The sequence below is a fragment of the Pleurodeles waltl genome, chromosome 5 (genome assembly GCF_031143425.1).
Source record: "Pleurodeles waltl isolate 20211129_DDA chromosome 5, aPleWal1.hap1.20221129, whole genome shotgun sequence".
NCBI classification, from domain to species: Eukaryota; Metazoa; Chordata; class Amphibia; order Caudata; family Salamandridae; genus Pleurodeles; species Pleurodeles waltl.
This window is the reverse complement of record NC_090444.1, coordinates 1,733,298,715-1,733,324,008: the sequence shown is the minus strand read 5'-3', so window position 1 is coordinate 1,733,324,008 and position 25,294 is coordinate 1,733,298,715. Positions and strand designations below refer to the sequence as shown.

General features: G+C 46.7%; 1 pseudogene; it reads right to left on the bottom strand.

Moving 5' to 3' along the window:
* Positions 1–25,294, bottom strand: part of LOC138296721 (cytochrome P450 2K6-like) — a 390,473-nt pseudogene that overhangs the window by 298,890 nt on the left and 66,289 nt on the right.

Below are 25,294 nucleotides of genomic sequence, written 5' to 3'. Positions count from 1 at the left end.
CCAAAGTCTTAAACTACCTTATTTTTACATATAAGTCACCCCTAAGGTGTGCCCTATGTGCCCCTAGGGCTGGGTGCCATGTAACTATAAGCAGGGACTTTATAAAAATAGATTTATAAGCCCTGGTGAGGTAAAAACAGCCAAATTTGTTTTTCCCTCATTGAAGTAAATAGCCTTCATAGGCTAGAATGGGCAGACTTTATTTTACATTTTAAAGTCTCCTTAAATGTTACATACCAAGAATTTGGTATCAAATTGATTGTTATAATAAATCCCACAACTTCCAGTTGTTGGATTTAATATAACCAGTTCAGGTAAAAAGTTTAGACTTTACCTAAAAAGTTGCCAATTTCAGCTCTGCATTGTTTTTGCTGCTGTGCTCTGATTGGCCAGCCTGCAGCAGCTTCTGCCAGGCTACTTTAATGAGGTGTGAAGTGGCCTGACTTCACACAAAGGAATGTGCTTGGGGGAGAGAATCTCCCCTCAGCAGATGGTGAGGCAGGAAGGGGGAGGGCTGCCAAACTGGTCTTCAAAGGCAGAGAAGGACATTTGCAGCACCCAGCAACACCCCCACATCCTGCAACCCCAGACAGCTAGGTGCCCCCTTGATTAGATTAGGAGAGGGCAGGAGAGGGGTGTGTTTATGATTTTTAGCTACACCAGTGGGTGGGCTCAGCCAGATCTCTCCTCCAAAAATCAGATTCATCCATTTTGGATTTTTGGAGACTGTTGCCTTCTGGGATGGATTTTTGCCACACTTCCCAGGAAGTGGTCATCACAGGGGGACGACCCTGTCCCTGATTGGAGAACCAGGGCCCCCCTGCTTTTCACCCAGGAGCAAGGATAAAACTGGCAGACCTGCACCCACGCCTCAGATCCCCTCCAGAATTCAACAAGAAAGGAACTAAAGAAGAAGAAGGACTGCCCTGCTGGACCCCTGGCCTGCACCTGGAACCTGCACTCAGAAGGACTGCACCAGCTGCACACTTGGGCTTCACCACAAGAAGGACTTTGCCTGGCTTCAACTGGTTCAAGGAGGGACTCCCTGTTTGCTACAGGTGAAAAATTGCTAACCAGAGTCCCCTGCACCAACTCCTGAAGAAAGCGACCAGCTGACCACTGTCCAGTGGCCAAAAAGGAGTTTGCGCCAGGTGCATTCTGGGAGTTGAAGTCCGCACCCCCTAAGGACCATCACAGAACTTCTGGACCCTTGGGGTGAGCTGTGGACCCCAAAAGAACCTTAAAAGAACATCTGGGTGAAGCCCCAGAAGTTTGGAAAAGATTTGAGAATTTTTGGAAAAAAGTTCCAGAGAGGGACCGACCCGCCGCGGAAATTCTAGCCGGCTTGCCTCAACCGCGACCCGGCCTGACTTCGTGGTTCGTCCCGGTAAAGAAAAACATCCAAAAAAGAGACTAAGTCCGAACGTAAAAAGTTGACCGGGACCTCCCAGCCATCGTATCCGAGAAGGGCTCCATGGACGTCGGATCAAGATCCAGGTTTACCCCGGTCGAAGGATTTTCATCTCGAAAAAATGACTAAGTCCGAAGGTAAAAGTCTCCACCGAGTAAACCCACATCGCGTATCCGGACAAGGGCTCCAGGAGGTCAGATTCAACTGGCAGGTTCGTCCCGGTGAAGAAAAACTTCAAAATAAAGACTAAGTCAGAAGGTAACTTTTTAACCGAGGCCTCCCGCGACCTGTAGCCGAGCAGGGCTCCATCGCGGTCGGCCTGAAAGTTTGACTTTGACCCGGTCGAGGTGCAACCAGATGACCCGATTGGCGCTTTTTGTTTCTAAGCGCTAGAAAAGTAATAATTCTTTAAAAATTCATATCTCCGGTTCACCTGAACCGATTTTAATCGTTTTTGTGTCATTTTAAAGATAAAAATATAAGATATTTTTATAAATTGGTTTTGGATTTTTAAACTGTTTCCTGTGTTTTATTTAATTACTGTTTTGTGATATTTGAATGCTTTACACTTTGGCCCTCATTCTGACCTTGGCGGGCGGCGGAGGCCGCCCGCCAAAGTCCCGCCGTCAGATTACCGTTCCGCGGTCGAAAGACCGCGGCGGTAATTCTGACTTTCCCGCTGGGCTGGCGGGCGGTCGCCTTCAGACCGCCCGCCAGCCCAGCGGGAAAGAGGCTTCCACTATGAAGCCGGCTTGGAATCGAGCCGGCGGAGTGGAAGCTGTGCGACGGGTGCAGTTGCACCCGTCGCGTATTTCACTGTCTGCGCGGCAGACAGTGAAATACATGTAGGGCCCTCTTACGGGGGCCCCTGCAATGCCCATGCCAGTGGCATGGGCACTGCAGGGGCCCCCAGGGGCCCCGCGACCCACCCTACCGCCATCCGGATCCCGGCGGTCGGACCGCCGGGATCTGGATGGCGGTAGGGGGGGTCAGAATCCCCGTGGCGGTGCAGCAAGCTGCGCCGCCGTGGAGGATTCTATGGGGCGGCGGTACACTGGCGGGAGCCCGCCAGTGGTGCCGGTTCGACCGCGGCTTTACCGCCGCGGTTGGAATCCCCATTGGAGCACCGCCGGCCTGTCGGCGGTGCTCCCGCGGTCCTCCGCCCTGGCGGTCAAAGACCGCCAGGGTCAGAATGACCACCTTTGTCTCCTAAGTTAAGCCTTGACGCTCGGTGCCAAGCTACCAAGGGTAGAGCTGGGATTAATTTACTGAGACCTAACTGTACCTATGTGGAGGTTAGTGGCTTGTTGCTAGGTGTAGGTACCTACCTGCCCTACCAATAACCCATTTTCCAACATAATTGGAAGCAGCGACGGGATCCTGTACTTGTGTTCAATATCACGTTACAGTTTTAGGTAAAACAAATTAAAAATCCTTTAAATTGTCCTAGTGCAAAAATTGTTTTTAATTTTTAATTTGGATTCATTTCAATTATTGAATTTTTGTAATTTTTCTAAATTCTTGTTTCCAATTTTTGCAAAAAGTTTTTGTTGACACAAAACTCGGGAACCATGGAGCTTGATCTGGCTAGCCTACCCACACTGACAGTAGTCCAGCTTAGGGGGTTGTGTATTGAAAGAGGGTTGCCTGCAACCACTGATCTCAGGAAGCAAATCCTGATCACATCCCTGACAGCATGGGCTGAGGCCCAAGAGGTAGAGTCAGAAGAAGCTCCAGAGGGGGAAGAAAAAGGGGAAGATGCTAACTCTAACCACTCATGGGAGGGAAGGCATCTGAGCCTAAGTGAGGAAGAGGAAGAACGGTCCTCAGTAAACACAGTCACTAGGGGCAGACCCAAAGCTAGTGGTGGGAAGGGGGGTCCTTTCAGGAGGAGAGAACCCATCCATCAGAGAAAGAGAGCTGGAGGCCCAGCTAGCATACATAGCTTTGGAAGCAGAGAAGCTGGCCCTAGAAAAGAAAAAGTGGGCATACAAAGAGAAAAGAGATGGAAGCAGCGATAAAGAAGCTGAGGTGTCCATGGGTGGGGGAGTTTGCCCCAGATTACCCAAGGGGGTAGTTCCTGCTTATGTAGAGGGGGATGACATAGATAAGTGGCTGGGGGCCTTTGAGAGGGCACTCCAAATGAGAAGGGTTAGGCCTCAATACTGGGGTTCCCTTTTGTGGAAGTTGGTCCCCAACTCAGGGAGGGATAGGCTTCTGACCCTAAGGGGGGAGGAGGCAGATTCATACCCTAGTATGAAGAGGTGCTTAGCCAAGAAGTTTGGTCTGACCCCAGAGCAATATAGAATGAAGTTCAGGGACACCCAGAAGGTCAGTACCCAGTCTTGGGTTGACTTTGTGGACATTTCACTAAAGGCACTAGAGGGCTGGATTATTGGCAACAAAGTAAATACTTATGAGGGGTTATACAATTTGATCATGAGAGAGCACATCTTGACCAATTGTATCCAAGAAAGGTTACGCCAGCATCTAGTGGACTCTAAGCAGACCAACCCTAGAGAGCTAGGGGAGGCAGCTGATGAGTGGTTGAGAACCAGAGTGGCTGTCAACTCCCAGGGGGGAGACTCCAAGAAGGGGGGGACAGGTCCCCAAAAACTTAAGGAGGGAGGTGGTAAGCCCACCACAGAGACTCCCTCTGTACCCCAGAACCCTAAGAAGGAGGAGAGTAAATCCCACTCCTACTCTGACAAGCAGAGACAGGGAGACCCAGGGTTAAAAAAACTCTTGGACAGTAGGGCTTGCTTTGACTGTCAGCAGACAGGTCACTTCAGAGGAGATGCAGCCTCTCCAAGGAAGGTGGTTAGCACTGGGCTGTCCAGTGTAGCCATAGAGGAGGATTCCTCAGATGATGAAGTCCTCCTAGCATTGTGCTGGGAGACAGGACCAGATGGTAAGCTGGTGATCCCTGAGGGTGGGAGTAGGCACTTCCACCACATTCAAGTGAATGGGATCCCTACCACTGGCCTGAGGGACACCTGTGCCAGTCACACTATAGTGAGTGACCGGTTAGTGACCCCAGACATGTATGTCCCAGGAAAGACAAAGAAAGTCAGGATAGCCACAGGGGAGGTCACCTCCAAACCTGTAGCCATAGTGCCCCTAGAGAGGGAGGGTATCCTTGACTGGATTAGGGTGGTAGTCAGTGCTGACCTCCCCCTAGATTGTATCCTGGGCAATGACCTCCCAGAGGTGAGTCTGGTCACAGATGGGGTGGTCGCCCAGGGTGCCCCCCCAACCCAAAGTCCTGGGGAGTCAGTCCCTACAGTTAAGAGACAGGGGTCCCCAAGAAAAGGAAAGAAGAAAAGGAAGGGTAGGCCACTCTTAAAGAGAGTTCCAGGGAGCCAAAGGCCTTCTGCCCCAGTAGGGGGGGAGCCCAGAGTTGGCACTGGTGAGGCCTCACCTGACCCCAAGGAAGTCCTGAGTAGTCAGGCAGCTGTCCAGATGCAAGGTGTTGCCCCTGCACTGACAGAAGGGAGAGTGGAAGGAGAGTGTCTGCCACAGGAGGTGGTAGCCCCCCACTCTAGACAGAAAGAGGGGTGCCAGGACCCCAAAGATGCCCCTAAAGCAGCTCAGCCACCTGTCAGTGGAGAGCTTAGGGTGTGGTTCTGGGTACTGACAGCTGTCAGTAGCCTCTGCTGGGTGCTATCCTTCCTGGCAGCACTGTACTTGGCCTGGGAGGCAGACCCAAGGACCAATAGCAAAGTAGGCCCCCTGACCCTATTGGTCATGGTGGGGTTGCTCAAGTGTTGGGTGACCTCTTTGGGTAAGCTAGGTGTTGCCCTAGCAAAGTTTGGAGTAGGGGAGGTGGGCACCTCACTACCCAAGTTGGCAGAGAGAGAGGAGGAAGACCCCCCTAGAGGGAAGTTTCAGTTTGAAATGGGTCCTTTCATTGTTGGGGTGGGTTCACTACCTAGAGGGAGAGACCCTGACAGGAGGATGTAAGGCAGAGTAGGCCCTGCAAAGGGACAGCCAGTTTTCTTCACTGTCTTCCTCGCCTAACAAGCCAGGAAGGCTCTCCCAGGGTTGGGCTGAGTCTCCTGGGCGTGTGGGCTGGGGGGGGGGGTTGTGTGAGAAACTGGGGCTGATTGCAGAGGCCCCATAACTTTTTGCCCCCATTTTCCACTTTATGCTGGTGTTTTCCTGACTCTGATGGTGCCCTGGGTACTGCTAACCAGTCCCAGGGCCTGTGCTCTGTGTAAAATGGATATGCAAATTAGGCTAATTATAATTGGCTAAGTTAACCTACCTATAAGTCCCTCGTATATGGTAGGGCATGTAGGTTTAGGGACCACAGCATAGGTGGTGCACACCTAGGTGCATTGCTGAGGTGCCCAGTGTCATTTTAAAAGCAAGCCTGCCTTGCTGGCTGCTTTTAAATTAAAGTTATATGCAAATTCGACCTTGGAATTAAAGGTACTTCCAAAGTCTTAAACTACCTTATTTTTTCATATAAGTCACCCCTAAGGTGTGCCCTATGTGCCCCTAGGGCTGGGTGCCATGTAACTATAAGCAGGGACTTTATAAAAATAGATTTATAAGCCCTGGTGAGGTAAAAACAGCCAAATTCGTTTTTCCCTCATTGAAGTAAATGGCCTTCATAGGCTAGAATGGGCAGACTTTATTTAAAATTTTAAAGTCTCCTTAAATGTTACATACCAAGAATTTGGTATCAAATTGATTGTTATAATAAATCCCACAACTTCCAGTTGTTGGATTTAATATAACCAGTTCAGGTAAAAAGTTTAGACTTTACCTAAAAAGTTGCCAATTTCAGCTCTGCATTGTTTTTGCTGCTGTGCTCTGATTGGCCAGCCTGCAGCAGCTTCTGCCAGGCTACTTTAATGAGGTGTGAAGTGGCCTGACTTCACACAAAGGAATGTGCTTGGGGGAGAGAATCTCCCCTCAGCAGATGGTGAGGCAGGAAGGGGGAGGGCTGCCAAACTGGTCTTCAAAGGCAGAGAAGGACATTTGCAGCACCCAGCAACACCCCCACATCCTGCAACCCCAGACAGCTAGGTGCCCCCTTGATTAGATTAGGAGAGGGCAGGAGAGGGGTGTGTTTATGATTTTTAGCCACACCAGTGGGTGGGCTCAGCCAGATCTCTCCTCCAAAAATCAGATTCATCCATTTTGGATTTTTGGAGACTGTTGCCTTCTGGGATGGATTTTTGCCACACTTCCCAGGAAGTGGTCATCACAGGGGGACGACCCTGTCCCTGATTGGAGAACCAGGGCCCCCCTGCTTTTCACCCAGGAGCAAGGATAAAACTGGCAGACCTGCACCCACGCCTCAGATCCCCTCCAGAATTCAACAAGAAAGGAACTAAAGAAGAAGAAGGACTGCCCTGCTGGACCCCTGGCCTGCACCTGGAACCTGCACTCAGAAGGACTGCACCAGCTGCACACTTGGGCTTCACCACAAGAAGGACTTTGCCTGGCTTCAACTGGTTCAAGGAGGGACTCCCTGTTTGCTACAGGTGAAAAATTGCTAACCAGAGTCCCCTGCACCAACTCCTGAAGAAAGCGACCAGCTGACCACTGTCCAGTGGCCAAAAAGGAGTTTGCGCCAGGTGCATTCTGGGAGTTGAAGTCCGCACCCCCCAAGGACCATCACAGAACTTCTGGACGCTTGGGGTGAGCTGTGGACCCCAAAAGAACCTTAAAAGAACATCTGGGTGAAGCCCCAGAAGTTTGGAAAAGATTTGAGAATTTTTGGAAAAAAGCTCCAGAGAGGGACCGACCCGCCGTGGAAATTCTAGCCGGCTTGCCTCAACCGCGACCCGGCCTGACTTCGTGGTTCGTCCCGGTAAAGAAAAACATCCAAAAAAGAGACTAAGTCCGAACGTAAAAAGTTGACCGGGACCTCCCAGCCATCGTATCCGAGAAGGGCTCCATGGACGTCGGATCAAGATCCAGGTTTACCCCGGTCGAAGGATGTTCATCTCGAAAAAATGACTAAGTCCGAAGGTAAAAGTCTCCACCGAGGAAACCCACATCGCGTATCCGGACAAGGGCTCCAGGAGGTCGGATTCAACTGGCAGGTTCGTCCCGGTGAAGAAAAACTTCAAAATAAAGACTAAGTCAGAAGGTAACTTTTTAACCGAGGCCTCCCGCGACCTGTAGCCGAGCAGGGCTCCATCGTGGTCGGCCTGAAAGTTTGACTTTGCCCCGGTCGAGGTGCAACCAGATGACCCGATTGGCGCTTTTTGTTTCTAAGCGCTAGAAAAGTAATAATTCTTTAAAAATTCATATCTCCGGTTCCCCTGAACCGATTTTAATCGTTTTTGTGTCATTTTAAAGATAAAAATATAAGCTATTTTTATGAATTGGTTTTGGATTTTTAAACTGTTTCCTGTGTTTTATTTAATTACTGTTTTGTGATATTTGAATGCTTTACACTTTGTCTCCTAAGTTAAGCCTTGACGCTCGGTGCCAAGCTACCAAGGGTAGAGCTGGGATTAATTTACTGAGACCTAACTGTACCTATGTGGAGGTTAGTGGCTTGTTGCTAGGTGTAGGTACCTACCTGCCCTACCAATAACCCATTTTCCAACAGCAGGGTTTGTGACAAGAAAGTACAGTAGTACGCCGGCCCATAGTTATGCTTCAGCAGTCCAACCATATGACAAAACATTAAAGGATACATACCAAAACCATTATTTATGTCTTCAAATATGGGAACATGTGCCCTTTCGCCAAACTCGCTGCCATGATGCACAAGGGCATCTTTCACAGTCTCATACCCAGCGAGCACCACCATTTTCTTCATTCCCAACTGGATGCTGAAAACTGAGCCATATTTCTTGGATAACTAAAAAAAGAAAGCAAGCATGCAACTGAAATTAAATATATATTATTAAACCTATTTCTTTAAGTATAGATATGCGGTATGTTGTGCTAACAACTTTTATATTGCAGAAACACACTGTGAAGTGCCAAGGTGCAAGGGCAAATACTGTGTAGGGCTGAAGAGAAATAGGAAAGGCAACCGAATAACCATGTGTAGTATTTGGGTTTGATGTATAAAAGCCACATTTCGGTAGATGGGTAAATTTAGAAATAAGGTTTTAAATCAAGAAGTAACCTATCTGTAAACAGTAGTCTATGCAGCTCCAGCCCAGCATACAAATGCCACTCCTAGAGATTGGACACCCACTCAAGACCTAGGAAGTTATATAGGGTGCAGGTGTGTGGGAATAAAGAACATCATAATACCAAGAACAACATATAATAGCTAATAACCACAACCAAAATAAACACATAAAAAATCACTCAGCAAGAATAGCACACCCCTCCTCCCCAAAAGGACAACAAGTAATAAAAAATGATATAAGATAAACAACTTCGGTCAGAATGTAATCACACAACTTTCTTGGCAAGGAGATAGCACCCTACACTTCGCACACTAAAGAATTATATACATCCTTAGTGCCATCACAGTTAGCGTCTCTAACATCCTCAAATATCTAATCAAAAAAAGCAGCTCTTCAGACAGCCAGATATTTACCTGATTTTCAGCATATCAGCATTCAGACAGCCTTCAGCCAACAAAAATGTTTCTCAGATCTTCTGAACCAAAACACACCATCCTTTACATCCATATATACATTGACACATGTTTCCTCCTCTACTACACACTGAGGGCCTCATTCCGAGTTTGGCGGGCAGTGGAGAACGCCCGACAAACTCATTAGGTCAGAAGACAACCACTCTGGTCTTCTGCCCACTGGCCGTATTGTGAGTTTCCCGCTGGGCCAGTAACAAACAACCCACAACATTGAAGCCCTCTTGTAATCGAGCTGGCGGCAATGTTGCGGTGCATCGGGTGCGACAGCACCCATCCCGCTTTTCACTCCTTGTGATTCAGGCAGTCAAAAGCGCGATGGGGCAGTCCATGGGGGGGCCCCGGCAACCCGTCTTTGCCAGCCTTTGGATGGCAGTGGAACCACCATGTAAAAGGCTGGCGGATATGGGAGTTGTAATCTCCAGGACAGCGCTGCTTGCAGTGCTGCCCTGGTGGATTAAGATCACTGGCACCGCCAGGCCGTCGGGCAGCGGAACAGTGGCGGTGCCAGCGTGGGACTTTGTCACTTTTGGCATGGTCATAATTTGGCTGTTGGACCGCCGCTTTGGTAGCGGTCCAGCCACCACCGCGAGTCTGGCGGTCCTAGGACAGCCAGACTCGTAATCAGGGCCTGAGTATCTTTTGATTCACAAGTCTAAAACAGTTGTGCTTGATGCTCAGTAACCTTTAGTATATAAAGTTTTGACCACCATCTTACATCAGCAACCTGTGCAAATCCTTTTGTAATAATTTAATCATGCAAATGTCTGTCATATTCAAAGACCCATTTAGCACCTTTGCTACTTTTACCATACTTTTGTTTAATTAGAAGCCAGTGTTCGACCAAAACAATGACTACTGCAGTGCTCTTTCTACATTCAACATATTTGTTTCATTTTTTCCTGTTTTAATTACTCTGTCCCTACCTTTCTCGACTGTAACACAATTCTTAGACACACTAATACAGTCCAATAACCAGTTAAGTAGTAACTTATATTTAGTGCACCTTCATACCATTATACCCCCAAAATTCCCACATCTTATGAGAAATTAGCTGCTTAGTGTTAACTGTTATAATTATGTAGCAGCTACTTCAAATACAAACACATTTCAAAAACTCAATATCAAGTGGCTGCCTAAGTAAGTAAGAAATACTTTATTGATTAATTAAAACCATTGCAATAATATTTACAATATACAAGTTAACCTCCTCAATGCCACAGAGGTAACGGTTACGTACGGTGGCACATCGCTACTGTGCCACGGGCATAAACATTACGTCCTGGCTGTGACTTGTGGGGAGAGTGCTAGTGCTCCCCTGGTGGTCACCAACCCCCCAACCCTCCCCCACATGGGCAGGGAAAGCAGCAGAAGCACTTCTGCTGCCACCCCGAACCCCCATTGACATCTGCAGAAACCACTAGACACCAGGGATTTTAAAACAATTTTTACATCAGGGGAGCGGGCCCTTAGGCAAGGGGATCTCCCCATGGGGGCATATTATTTTATGCCATTTCTGTCCCCCTTGCGGGCAGATGGTCCTCTTTTTATTATGTCCATCTGCCCCTAAGGGAGGCAGAAACCATTTAGGCACCAGGAATTCCTGTGGTTGTGTGTTTTGTTTGTGGGGGTGGTCCCTTGGGCAAGGTCGCTCTCCATGGAGGCATATTACTGATGACCATTTCTGCCCTCCAATGGGGCAGATGGGCCTATTTGTATTAGGACCATCTGCCCAAAGGGGGGCAGAAACCACTTAGGGACCAGAGATTGTTGTGTGTATGTTTTTTGGGGGGGCGGCCTCTTGGGCATGGGTCGCTCCCCATGGGGGCACATTACTGTTGGCCATTTCTGCCTACCTTGGGGGCAGATCGGCCTATTTTTGTGAAGCTCATTTGCTCCCAAGGGGGGCAGAACCTAATTAGGTACCAGGGATCGGTGTGTGTTTGTGTGTGTTTTGTTTTGTTGGGGGGTGACAGCCTCTTGGGCAAGGGTCGCTCCCCATGGGAGCACATTACTAATGCGATTTCTTCCCCCCTGGGGGCAGAACAGCCTATTTCTGTAAGGCCTATCTGCTCCCATGGGGGGAAGAAAGCCCACTAGACACCTGAGAAGATTTTCTTTAAAAAAAAAAGAGGGTGGGGCTATGGTGTACTGCCATTTGATGGAGTTTGTTTTGACCAATGACTTTGTGTTTCACCACTGCGCATATTAGTTGCTCAATGTTCACCAGTAGCACATGGTATGTTTTGTTCAGTTGAGCCACCTATGGGCTTTGACATGGCATTAGCCATTGCTTTCTGTATTCAGTTTAGCCGCCTATGGGCTTTGACATTGCATTAGTCATTACATTCTGTATTCTGCCTATTGGCTTTGACATGGCATTAGCCATTACTTTCTATATTCAGTTGAGCCGCCTATTGGCTTTGACATTGCATTCCTATTGGCTTTGACATTGCATTCCTATTGGCTTTGACATGATGTATTCAGTTTAGCTGCCTATTGACTTTGATATGCTATTAGATATTCTGCCTATTGGCTTTGACATGATATTATATATTGCATTTTGTATTCAGCTTAACTGCCTATTGGCTTTGACATGATATTATACATTGCATTTTATATTCAGCTCAGCTGCCTATTGGCTTTGACATGATATTATACATTGCATTTTATATTCAGCTCAGCTGCCTATGGGCTTTGACATGACACTAGACATTGCATTTGATATTTAGGTTAGCTGCCCATTGCCTTTAACGTGGAGTTAGACATTGCAGTTGAGAAACCAAGCTGTATTTTTCCAAGCTGTGTTTTTGCACAAGATGAACCAAGATGTTTTTTTCTCACAGTAGACTAGACCTGATAAGAGAGAGTACATGGGTGTTTTTCTCTTCGCTTGAGCTTGGGAACAGGAGTAGTCTTGGAGACCTTGCCAGTCTCCAAAAGGCTTGCTCAGTTTCCCAGGTCTGAGAGGAGGGGGCACACCTTTGTAACGAATGACACAGGCTGCAGAGAGTCAGATTCGAATCTGCCGGACCTCGTGCTGGAGCTTGGCGCCAGCTGCCAGCAATCCCGTGTGGGTAGATGAATCTCTTTCTCGCGGCTGACAGGGGTCATCAGCTTGCAGACCTTAGAAAGATGAAGCTGTAGATAGTTCCCATACGGTGAAGTATTTGTTTTGCTTTGCATTCAATATCTTATAAATATAACCTGCTGTGTATATTGCAAATTGATATATTTTGTTTGATTAACGCGGACTTGAAAGCTACTAATTCGTCATACATAAAAATTGTGGTTGGAGAAGAATTAACAACAATAAAAGTCTTCTTTGACCTCAGAAGTGCATTTCTAATGTGTGTTATGTTAGTGCTTTAAAACTAGCTAAGAGGAAAGCACTACAATTGGTACCAGGAGTGGGGTCGGTCATTAAGAGGTGATTAAGAGGGTGTTGACGAGTTGGTAGATTTCTAAGTGCACACTTTAAAAGCGTAATTGTTTTTGTTGTTTGGAGAATTACAGAAATTGTTTTCTGTTTGGGGAATCACAGTAGCACGGCAGACCATGTCTGAGAATGCATGTATTGGTAAACTGCCTGATGGTGCTACGAAAAACTGTGAATTGTTTTCTGTTTGGGGAATTACAGAAGAAAATGCATGTGTAGCTAAAATGCCTGATAGTGTTTTGAGAAATAATTCCTGTTGTACATATGTAGAAAAAGTGTCTTTTGGAAGTAATGATGACAGAAAGGTTTGGATACCTTTATTTGCTTACAGAGAAATGCAGGAGAAATGTAGGAAGTTGGAACATGAAAATAGGAATTTACGTGAGCAAATTAGCCCGACTGAAAGTTATAAAAGGGCTGTTTTTGAAGAATCTTTCTTGTCCCATTCCAGTAATGAGGGGGTTAAGACAGCTCCGAGCTGCACTGAGTTTTCGTGTGAGCCAGGGTTTTTGGCAGCCAAAATGCATTCCTTAACTGATAACACGGACGAGAGAGACCAGAATGTGATTTACGAGTTACCGTTGCAAAATGCACAAGTAAAACGAAGGATTTTAGAGCAAGACACCCCGAGTTTCATTAGCTTGTTTGATTTTTGGAAAAAGAATAGCCCTCATTTGAGTGAAATCCTAACACTTTTGTATATGGTCACTGTGAAAAATTATATGCAGCTGCGCGCTTGTGATTTGGCAAATGAAATAATGCAGACTTTAGGTTTCTGCGCAGTGCAAGAAGGAAATACTTATGTACATGTAACTCAAGAACAAGGAAAGAAAATAGTGCCCCTAGCTAGAATCATACAATGGATCTGGTACTTGCAAGACAGGGCTAGAGTACCACAGATAAAAGAGTCCCCAATGAAGTTGAGTGCACCATTTGAATTCGTGTCCACTGAAGATAAAAAGCATGTTTGTTTTACTAATGATTCATTGACTGAAATGTTGTTTTCTGGCACCGTAGAAGGAACAGCGTTGTATAATGTGTGTCAGATTTTAAAGCAAGAGCTACGTGAGATGTGTCATTTTTACGCTGATTTTTGGTTCATTGCTAATGTTTTAGCACCTAACTGGTTCAATTACCTTGCAGATGTTAATGAGAAAAATTCAGAGAGAGAAGTGTTCACCCAGAATTCTGCCTTAGTGGGGATGGCTAAGTGGGTGCCCCAGAAATGTGAACAGCTGAGAGAAAAAGCCACTTACAGGTGGGCAGAGATGAGAGAGATGCACATTCCCCTAGATTTGATAAAAACTGTGCAGCACGCACAAAAGCAATCTGTCATGCAAGCAGTCACAGAGCAGTTGGGGAGAGGAAAGTTACCAGAACAGAAATGGCAAATTGATCAGGTTTTAGGGAGAGTGATTGCTGCAAATTACCAAGGAAAAATCGAAATTATGCTGATACCTAGAAAAGAATCCCAAATTGGCAAAAGTGCAGTGAATGGAGGTTTGTTAAAGAAGGAGTCTGCCCCAGCCCTTCTGACAGTGCAAGAAAAGGGAAGCTGTGGCGCAGCAGATAAAAACCTCAGTGCTGATGTGTGGGCTGAAGCCCCAAGTGACCCTCCAGAACCTGCAGAGAATATAACAAAGGGCCCCAAAAACGTCCTGCTGATTATAAAACAGGGAAAGAAAGAGGAAGGGTGCAGTTTAAATGAAAAATGTTATTTGCAAGAAAAGTCATACTTGTTTCTTTTGCAGATCCTACCACGTTTCGCCACTGTCCCTGAGTGTGCTGTGTGGTCCCCATTCCGGTGTGTGCGTGTGGGGTCGGGGAAGGGACCGAATCCCCAACCTGAACCTGGCTGAGTAAAGTGCCAGCACCATGGATCCATTTTGCGCAAACTGCGCCTTCAGTTCAAGTTCAACTTGTTTGATTGCATTCTTCCACTGGAACTAAGCTGTGTTTTTTTTTTTTTCCCTCTCGTATGGAACTCTGACTTTGGCTTATCTTCCAGCAAACCTTTCAGGTGGACCGTGCCCCTTTACATGAGTAGAACTCATGCCACATCAAATTGCTAACACTGTTGAATTAGAGACTCATTCAGAGAAAAAAAAAAAAATTGCTCAGTCTTTTCTATGTAGATGTATCTGATGTGAAAGGTTATGAAATCAATGTGTTAATTCACTTCTATTGCTTTACAGGGATTGTTTTGATCATTCAAATGTGACTTGCTGATAATGTTTTTTTTGTGCTGATGTTTTTTTTGTTTTTGTTTGAAACAAGAGATATGTGAAACAAAAATTCATTGGTCAAAGGGCGGAATGTACTGCCATTTGATGGAGTTTGTTTTGACCAATGACTTTGTGTTTCACCACTGCGCATATTAGTTGCTCAATGTTCACCAGTAGCACATGGTATTTTTTGTTCAGTTGAGCCGCCTATGGGCTTTGACATGGCATTAGCCATTGCTTTCTGTATTCAGTTTAGCCGCCTATGGGCTTTGACATTGCATTAGTCATTACATTCTGTATTCTGCCTATTGGCTTTGACATGGCATTAGCCATTACTTTCTGTATTCAGTTGAGCCGCCTATTGGCATTGACATTGCATTCCTATTGGCTTTGACATTGCATTCCTATTGGCTTTGACATGATGTATTCAGTTTAGCTGCCTATTGACTTTGATATGCTATTAGATATTCTGCCTATTGGCTTTGACATGATATTATATATTGCATTTTGTATTCAGCTTAACTGCCTATTGGCTTTGACATGATATTATACATTGCATTTTATATTCAGCTCAGCTGCCTATTGGCTTTGACATGATATTATACATTGCATTTTATATTCAGCTCAGCTGCCTATGGGCTTTGACATGACACTAGACATTGCATTTGATATTTAGGTTAGCTGCCCATTGCCTTTAACGTGGAGTTAGACATTGCAGTTGAGAATCCAAGCTGTATTTTTCCAAGCTGTGTTTTTGCACAAGATGAACCAAGATGTTTTGTTCTCACAGTAGACTAGACCTGATAAGAGAGAGTACATGGGTGTTTTTCTCTTCGCTTGTGCTTGGGAACAGGAGTAGTCTTGGAGACCTGGCCAGTCTCCAAAAGGCTTGCTCAGTTTCCCAGGTCTGAGAGGAGGGGGCACACCTTTGTAACGAATGACACAGGCTGCAGAGAGTCAGATTCGAATCTGCCGGACCTAGTGCTGGAGCTTGGCGCCAGCTGGCAGCAATCCCGTGTGGGTAGATGAATCTCTTTCTCGCGGCTGACAGGGGTCATCAGCTTGCAGACCTTAGAAAGATGAAGCTGTAGATAGTTCCCACATGGTAAAGTATTTGTTTTGCTTTGCATTCAATATCTTATAAATATAACCTGCTGTGTATATTGCAAACTGATATATTTTGTTTGATTAACGCGGACTTGAAAGCTACTAATTCGTCATACATAAAAATTGTGGTTGGAGAAGAATTAACAACAATAAAAGTCTTCTTTGACCTCAGAAGTGCATTTCTAATGTGTGTTATGTTAGTGCTTTAAAACTAGCTAAGAGGAAAGCACTACATATGGCCATATCCCAACACACACAAAGTTGTTTTGCCCACCAGGGGAAGATTGGGTAATTACCCCTAACCCACTTCAAGGGGGCAGAAAGCCCACTAGATACCAGAGAATTAAAAAAATAGAGGGGTGGAGCCTGCCAACCACTATAGGCATGGTTATGTCCCCTACCCCAACTGAAGGGAGTAACAGTCTTTCAACCCCGCCCTTCAAATTAAAGCATCTCATCCCAATGGCAAGCAAGAGGATATTTAATTCTTTTGGGTTTTGATTTTATATTTGGGCCAAGAGAGCTTGGCTAACTCCCAATACCATCCCATTTGGAATGGTGAGTGGCTGCACCTTTTGGACTTTGGTACGCTGCCATCTAGAAAAACCTACCAGACCTAGGCACATCTGAAAACTAAACATCTGGGTGAGTCCAGGGTGGTATGCTTCACATGCACCCCACACCATTTTCTTACCCACAATACCCTGCAAACCTTCAAATTGGCTTGAAATCACGCATTTTCCCTAAATTTTTATGATGGAACCTTCTGGAATCTGCAGGAATCCACAAAAGTTCTATCACCCAGCATTGTCGCATCTTTAACGATAAAAATTCTGCCCCACTTGTCAGCCTAAAAATATATATTTTTAAACTGCCCTGTAATTTACATGCTAGCACGGGGACCACTGAATTCAGAGATGTGCAAATAACCACTGCTTCTAAACTTCCATTTCAGAATTATAAAGGTTTCCTTGGTACCTATTTTTTTACTCTTCATATTTTATCAAATGAATTGCTGTATACTCGGTTTACAATGAAAATCCTTTGCAAGGCGCAGCTCGTTTATTGGCTCTGGGAACCTTGGGTTCTTGATGAACGTACAAGCCCTATATATCCCTGCAACCAGAATGGTCCAGCAGACGTAATGGTGTATGCTTTAAAAAATCTGCCATAGCTGGGAAAAGTTGCAGAAGAAAACATAGACAGATATGGCTGTTTTTTTCAACTCAATTTCAACTGTTACTTTCGATAGGAAGGCCTTGAATGATCTACACAAATGACCCCTTGTTGAATTCAGACTTTTGTCCATTTTTCAGAAATGTTTAGTTGTCCAGAGTCCGCCATTGGTTTCACACCCATTTCTGTCACGAAGTGGAAGGAAGCTGAAAGCACAAAAAATAGTAAAAATTGGGTATGTCCCAGTAAAATGCCTAAACTGTGTTGAAAATTTTGGTTTTCTGATTCAAGTCTGCCTGTTCCTGAAAGCTGGGAAGGTTGTGATTTTAGCACTGTAAACCCTCTGTTGATGCAATTTATAGGAAAAAACACATGCTTTCTTCTGCAGCACTTTTTTCTCATTTTTCCCGAAAAAACAAAAGGTTAGCTGTATTTTGGCAAAAGTTTTGGGTGGTCATTACAACCCTGGCGGACGGTGTTAAAGCTGCGGGAATACCGCAAACAGGCCGGCGGACAAAAAAAGGGAAATATGACCCTGGCGGAAACCGCCAACAAAGACAGCCACTTTAACACTCCGACCGCCACGGCGGTACAGACACACAGCGCGGCGGTTACCGCCAACAGACAGGCGGGAGACAATGTACCACCCACACTAATACAACCCGCCAATCCGCCACCTTTTCCGGGGCGGATTCACCGTGAATAAAAACACGGCGGAAACAGCTTTTGCTATGGGAAAATGCTCACCTGAACACATCCCACGAGGAACGACGACTCCATGGAACCAGAGTTGCAAATACTCCCTGCCCTTGTCTTTCTGCTCCTCTACGAACAACAGCTACGTAGGCGCAGAAGACACTGGTGAGTAGTGCACCTACGACATGGGGGAGGCAAAAGTTAGGGGGACACACACCAAACACCCCCACCCCCACCCTCGCATATCACAACATACACACCAATGCATTCACAAAAATCACAAGAACAACCCACAATCCCCCCGGAAGAATGAAAACACAATGCGAAATTCGGTCAAACATTATACTGTGCCAATATACATGTCATACATAAATATACTGATATATATTAGAAAATCACTCATAATTATATACAATACAAGAAGTAGTGCAGATATGTACACAACAATGTCCGTGCACCAACAGTCCAAAAATGCATGCCCGAGGTCCACAAACGACACCTGACCACAATCGGAGAGAACACTGCCGGGGCATCAGATAGAAATACTACAGGCACCTCAGGGGGAAGGGAAGTGGGGGCACCTCAGCCAGATGAATGCGAAGCCAGATCCACGACAGGCACCATGCCCACTGTGCCATCCTGGGGAGTGCAAAGCCACAGTCTCTCAAGTCTATACAGTGGGTGGGTTGCCCACTGTGCCATCCTGGGGAGTGCAAAGCCACAGTCTCTCAAGTCTCTACAGTAGGTGGGTTGCCCAATGTGCCATCCTGGGGAGTGCAAATCCACAGTCTCTCAAGTCTCTACAGTGGGTGGGTTGCCCACGGTGCCATCCTGGGGAGTGCAAAGCCACAGTCTCTCAAGTAGATGCAGTTATCTACTGGTACTGGGTGGGACTGGTGCCCATAATGGATGAGTCTCCATGTGAAAGTTCCTGTCCTGTCACTGTCCCAGCTGCACATGGGATAAGGATGCCTGATGTGGCGGTCCATTCATTCCTACATGGTGCCTGCCCTGTTCAGCGGTGCTTTGCCATAGCGGTCTTTGCCCTGTTCAGCGGTCTTCACCATGGCGGTCTTTGCCCTGTTCAGCGCTGCTTTGCCATAGCGGTCTTTGCCCTGTTCAGCGGTCTTCACCATGGCGGTCTTTGCCCTGTTCAGCGGTGCTTTGCCATAGCGTTCTTTGCCCTGTTCAGCGGTGCTTTGCCATAGCGGTCTTTGCCCTGTTCAGCGGTGCTTTGCCATAGCGGTCTTTGCCCTGTTCAGCGGTGCTTTGCCATAGCGGTCTTTGCCCTGTTCAGTGGTCTTCACCATGGCGGTCTTTGCCCTGTTCAGCTGTGCTTTGCCATAGCGGTCTTTGCCCTGTTCAGCGGTGCTTTGCCATAGCGGTCTTTGCCCTGTTCAGCGGTGCTTTGCCATAGCGGTCTTTGCCCTGTTCAGCGGTGCTTTGCCATGGCGGTTCTGGTACGGACATTGGTGTGTGGCATGACTTTCCCTACACTGGGAATTGGTGTATGGCATGACGTTCCATCATTGCCCAGCGGGGCTGTGGCAGCCGGGGCCCTCCTGGGCTGCGACTCTGGCGGTGGTCTCTGGACCAGTGACGATACTTGGGCCCTCCTGGGCTGTGACTCTGGCGGTGGTCTCTGGACCAGTGACGATACTTGGGCCCTCCTGGGCTGTGACTCCGGAGGTGGTCTCTGGACCAGTGAAAATACTTGGGCCCTCCGGGGCTGTGACTCCGGCGGTGGTCCCTGGACCAGTGACGATACTTGGGCCCTTCTGGGCTGTGACTCCGGCGGTGGTCTCTGGACCAGTGACGATACTTGGGCCCTCCTGGGCTGTGACTCTGGCGGTGGTCTCTGGACCAGTGATGACGGTGCTGGCGGTTGTGTCTGGACCGCCGGAAATTATGGCGCACCTCTCCGCCGTGACACTCACAACAGGCTGGCAAGACTTCCTCTTGACCTTCCCCACCTTTGGTGGAGTCACAGCTGACTCTCCAATCCCCTCCGAACCCAGGTCAGTTGTTCTCACACCAGGAGTCTTAACACGGTCCTGTCGTCCACTCTCCAATTTTAGAGCCTTTACAGGGGGTGGACTGCCAGTGCCTTGGCTCCGGGTCCTACTGCCTGCCCTAGTGGCCGGTGCACTCCACAATCCAGGGGGGGTGGGGGCAAAAAGGTCAATTTTACATAGGGACAGTTTCTGACGAACACTGGGATGGGCAGCTGGAGGGGGTCTGGGAGTGGAGGAAGAGGAGGTGGTTGTAGGGTACTTTAGCTGTTTTGGGTGCAGGTGCAGGTACAGGAGGCTGTCGTGAGGTGAATGGATGTTGGGTGAGTGATTGCCGGCGTTTGGGTACTTTGGGAGGGGGCGTCACAGACACACTGGGAGAGGACACAGGGGACGTGTAAATGGCAGTGGAGGTGGTGAGTGCAGGTGAGTGGCTTGTGGTGCACCTGCACCCAAAACAGCTAAAGTAACACCTCCTACAACCACCTCCTCTTCCTCCACTCCCAGACCCCCTCCAGCTGACCTTTGGTGTGGCGGTGTTGTGTGGGTGTCTAACTTTCACATCAGAGACCAAGAAATTGATATGTTTACTCCCACAGGGATTGTTTCTCAGCCCCACCCTTTTCAATATATACATGACACCTCTTGTCAACATCATCGGATCCCAAGACATCACCATCATCTTATATACCAGTGACACACTAATTTTCTCCCTGAAGGACAAAACAACCACTGCCAGAACCAACTTTACCAATTGCACGGTTTTGGTAACTGGATGTGAATCAACTGCCTGCAGCTCAGCTCTGACAAGATGGAAGTACCGGTCTTTATCAACAGGCTCTCCCCATGGGACTCCACCTGGTGGACGTCAGAGCTAGGACCAACACCCACATCCACAGACAATGCAAGAAACCTAGGGATCATCCTGGATGACAATCTCAACATGACAGCTCAAGTTGATGCAGTGTGCAGCTCCTGCTTCCATACTCTACACATGCTGAGAAAAATCTTGATATGGTTGCCTCAGAACACAAGATGGTCATTCAGGCAATCACTTATCACCAGCATGCTGGACTATGGCAACACTGTCTAAGCCAGAATACCCAAACAACTCCTACACAAACTCCAGACCATCCAAAACACCACGGCAAGACGCATACTCAAGCCCCCACTCCACATCCACATCACAGACTCCCCATTTGCAAGTGCAGCCAATTCAAATTTCTCACACACACATAAAAAGCCCTACATGACACTGGACCAGAACACCTGAACAGCTGCATAAACTTTTACCAAACCACCAAATTGGTAATTTCATCACTCACTCTCACTCATTCCCCTCATCCACAAAATCAAAATTAGGTCGCTCAGTCTCTTACATTGCACCCAAGACATGGAGTGACCTAAATCTACACATCAGAGCATCCTCTGCACTTCTTGAGTTCCGCAAGAAGTTGAAGACTTGGCTCTTTGTACAAGCACCTTGGGAACCACAAAACTACACATATGGCCAAGCTCCTGGATACCCTCTCGGGTGGCTAGTGCACTATAAAACTCAATATAAAATAATATAGCATCATAACAGAGGTACTGTCTAGGAGAGTAACAGAAAGAGAAAGGTGAATTTCACCAACAAGAAAAAAGAGATTTTGATTTCAGAAATGACAAAGCAAGAAAATAATCTGTTGATTCCAAATTGCCATTATCCAAGAAAGACGCTTTATGAGAGCAGTAGTAGACATGGTTACATGCATAGCACTAAGGAAAAACTGACACAAATGTGAAGGCTGCATTGAGAACTGGAATAGGCCAGACATCTGTGAGGACTTGACCCCAGTGGAGGAGCAGGTGGCAGCACTCATTGGACCTGCCTAAGTGTAAATATAAGACTGTTTTATGAATTACTAAAATACAGCTACTTCTACCTAGTACCTGTCAGCACATTGGACAGTGTTTGTGAAGGTATGAGCTCAGGTATATGAAATATGTTTTGAATGTGAGTAGTTGTTTTATATCTTTTATTTGTCCTGTTCTATATTATGTTGCTGCTAGTTCAAATATGCCCACATTGCTTTTTGTGATCTTCTTCTTTAAAAACATGTTTTACAACAGGATTTGGGATACAGCTAAATTATGGTTCCTTAATTTCTGGTGTAAACCATACAAATCAAAATCTTAAACAACTATGTGCACCATTTGGAATTTGTCCATGGCTACGCATATGTGAAAGGTGTGCACCACTCTTGCTTATTTCCTACCTCGTTAAAATGTTTGCCTCTTTTATATGATTGATACCTGCTGCTTGGTCGGCACTGAGCACACCTAGTGATGGCTTTTTAGTTTAAAGTATGGTAGACTTCACAGTCCTGAACTATTTCTCTAAAGGATCATCAAGTCGTAGTGCACACTGAATAATTATGTTCTTCACCTTCGGTGTTTGACCCTGAGATTTTGTTAATTCATTTTGCCCTTATACATTTGATCTTAATGAACAACAACTACCCCAAGTCCCTGGAGCTACAACAAATCGAAATACAATTATTAGCTCATTACAAATGATCCATAAGCTTGTACAGCCATCCATGACAGACCATTGCTCTTTAAAAAATTGACTGTGTTATTATCATGTTTCCTAAGTTATTGTTAGGCAAGTGAGATTCTGCTCTTTAATTGTGTAACAACAATAATGATTTGAAGAATATAATATGCACTTTATAGACCTCACTTATTTTACCTAGAAATAGGAGGCACATTTACAAGAGCTATCAGGAAACACATTTTAAATGCATTCCTTGGCTAGATTGGTCTAACAGCTCTTCTTTGGTATCTCCTTCATTTAATTGAACACTTAAAACATTACCACAACAGAAAATGTAAATACAGCACTCTATTTGATCTTTTAAAAAATAGCACCCGTGACCTTAAATTTGTTATTGTTATAGTGGCCATAAGGTTACATTTACATTTAATATTTGGAATATTTTCACATTCTTATTTCCACTTTTATCAATTTATACTAAGTTATGTGTATTTGTAGAGTGAACTATTACCTCAGAGGGTAACCTGGCGCTGAGCAGGTGACAGTCTAGCCACACCTAGGGCAGAAGGCAGGGCTATTTAAAGAGCAAGGTCTTCAGCAGAACTCAAGAAGTGAGACGGAAGCTCTGACATGTCGTAGTAGTTAGTTTTACACTATATGAGAGGTGTAGGGGAAGGTCTGACCTCCGGATCTGTTTCTGCATATAATGGGATGAGTGCAAGTAGAAGACTGGCAGCGTAGAAGTGTCTGGATGTTTATGAAAGCATATGCAACTATTAAAGTAGGCTGAGTCAGTGTTGTGTTGTGCTTTGAATGTGTGAATGAGGAGTTTGAACTGTGTGTGCTTGTGTGTCGGGAGGAAATTAAGCTTCTTGAGGTGTGTCCTTAGTGGGAATTTAAAAGGGATTCTGCCTGCTGAGCTCTGAATTCTTATAGTCCAATATTTTTTCACACTGCAATGTACTAAATAAGGATTTAAACTCTTAAGAATGAATGTAATTTTTCTTATGTATCCAGAGGCAGACAATCCATCGCCTGAGGAATGTTCCAACAACGGCATGTTTGCAGCCTTGATCCCACCTTGCCCTACTTGGATAATAACCATCTCAGAACTCATATATGTTTTAGACAATTTTCACCCATGTTGGCAGGGGGTGGCAAGGTGGCAGTGTTTCCTCAAGTACCTCAACAGGCTTCTTACCAAACAACATCTGCTTGACACCATTTTTAACCAGCTAGTTAATAGGAGACTTCACTGACCTCTGGTTAGCGTTAGCTTTGCTCCCCCTGTGCAGCACCACCTGTTGCTGCTGCTGCCCGACGTCCTCTGAGCCTGCCTGGCTCTGGGTGTTCAAGCCCCCCCCTCCACCTGCAGGCACCCGTCTGCACCTCATCCCTTGTGGCCAGTGGTGACCTTCTGTCTCTCTCTCTCTCTCTCTCCACTGCCTTCTGCCTTTTTGCTCTTTTTGCCTTTATTTCCCTTTAGTTACTCTTTTTTGCCTCTTTTCACTCTTTTTGCATTGTTTTGCCCCTTTGTCTCACTTTTTGCCCTCTTCGGTGATCCCAGTGCTTCCCCTACCTTTGCTGCTTCTGCAGCCCTGCCCTTCTCACTGCTGTGTTTCTTGCTCTCCTGCCTCCTAGCTGAGTGACCCCTCCCACCTCTCTCCCCTTCTTAATGGTAGCCTCTGTGTGGACGCACCGCTGGCACGACAAAGGCAAGCCCATCTGCACCCGTCCATTGCTCCATGCATCACAGACCCTGGTTCCCACACTATCCTTTGGTACGAAACCAGCACCCTGCACGCCCTCAATACCAGAGGCTCGACGGCCTGCCACCGTGCCTCTCATAAGGACACTCTCGGCCCATTCTCCTGCCATAACTGCACTTTCACCTGTTCTCACACACTATACCACGCCTTCTGCTGGGCCACCCGGACACCTCAGATGTATATTACTCAACACTCGCTCCCTCATAAAGCATGCAATAGAAGTTTGGGGCTTCCTCGACTCCATTGCCCTGACATCGCCTTCTTCATGGAGACCTGGATTACCACCTTCTCATCACCGAACATCACCACTGCCATCCCCGACGGCTACAATATCATACATCAAGACCGCATCAACAAACCAGGAGGAGGTGTCGCCATTGTTTGCAAAAACTCACTCTGCCTCACGATCAGGGTCGATGTCCGGACCCCTGTCGCAGAAAACCTGGACTTTTAGATTCAGACAAATCCAAACATCACCCTCTGCACCACCCTTATCTACAGACCCCCTGGACCCCCCCCCCTTCTGCGAAGCGCTGGCTGACTTCATCACCCTCCCATGCCATCCTCTCAACATACTACATACTCCTTGGCGATCTCAACTTTCAGCTCGACAACCACAGTGACCCAAACACCTCAACCGTCATGGAAAACCTCTCCACCCTCAGGCTCAAGCAAATGTACGCTCAGCAGGAAACACCCTCTACCCTGTCTTCTCCACCAGAAACCACATCTCCTTCTCACACACCTCCAAACTCCACTTGACTGATCACCACTGCATCCATTTCTCCTTCACCAAGACAGTTGAACGGCACCACACCCACCAACCCCTTGCAGGAACCGGACCAAGGTCACCGTAGCCCAGCACACCGCAGCTCTCCGCCACTCCCCACCACCAGACACCATGGATGCTAATGTCTCAGCCCACAACCTCCACTAATGGATCACCAACTGCGCCAACACCCTAGCTCTCCTAAGGAATCCCGCCGGCATTCAACACCACAGGAGACCCAGCTGGTTCCCCCCAACCTCCAAGAATCCAAGAGTGGATGCAGATGACTTGAGAGAAAGCGGAGAAGCAGTGAGAGCTCAACAGACCACAAAGCCTTCAAAGACACCGTCATATCACACCACAGGCTCATCAGATCAACTAGAAAAGTGCCCATTCAGGAGCGCATCAACACCAATGCTCACAACAGCAAAAAACATTTCACTATAGTCAAGGAATTTACGTAACCTGGCAGGGACACCACAGACATCCCACCCTCCCAAGACCTCTGCGACAACCTTGCCACCTTCTTCCACTGGAAAAGTAAGGACATCTACAAAGGATTGGAT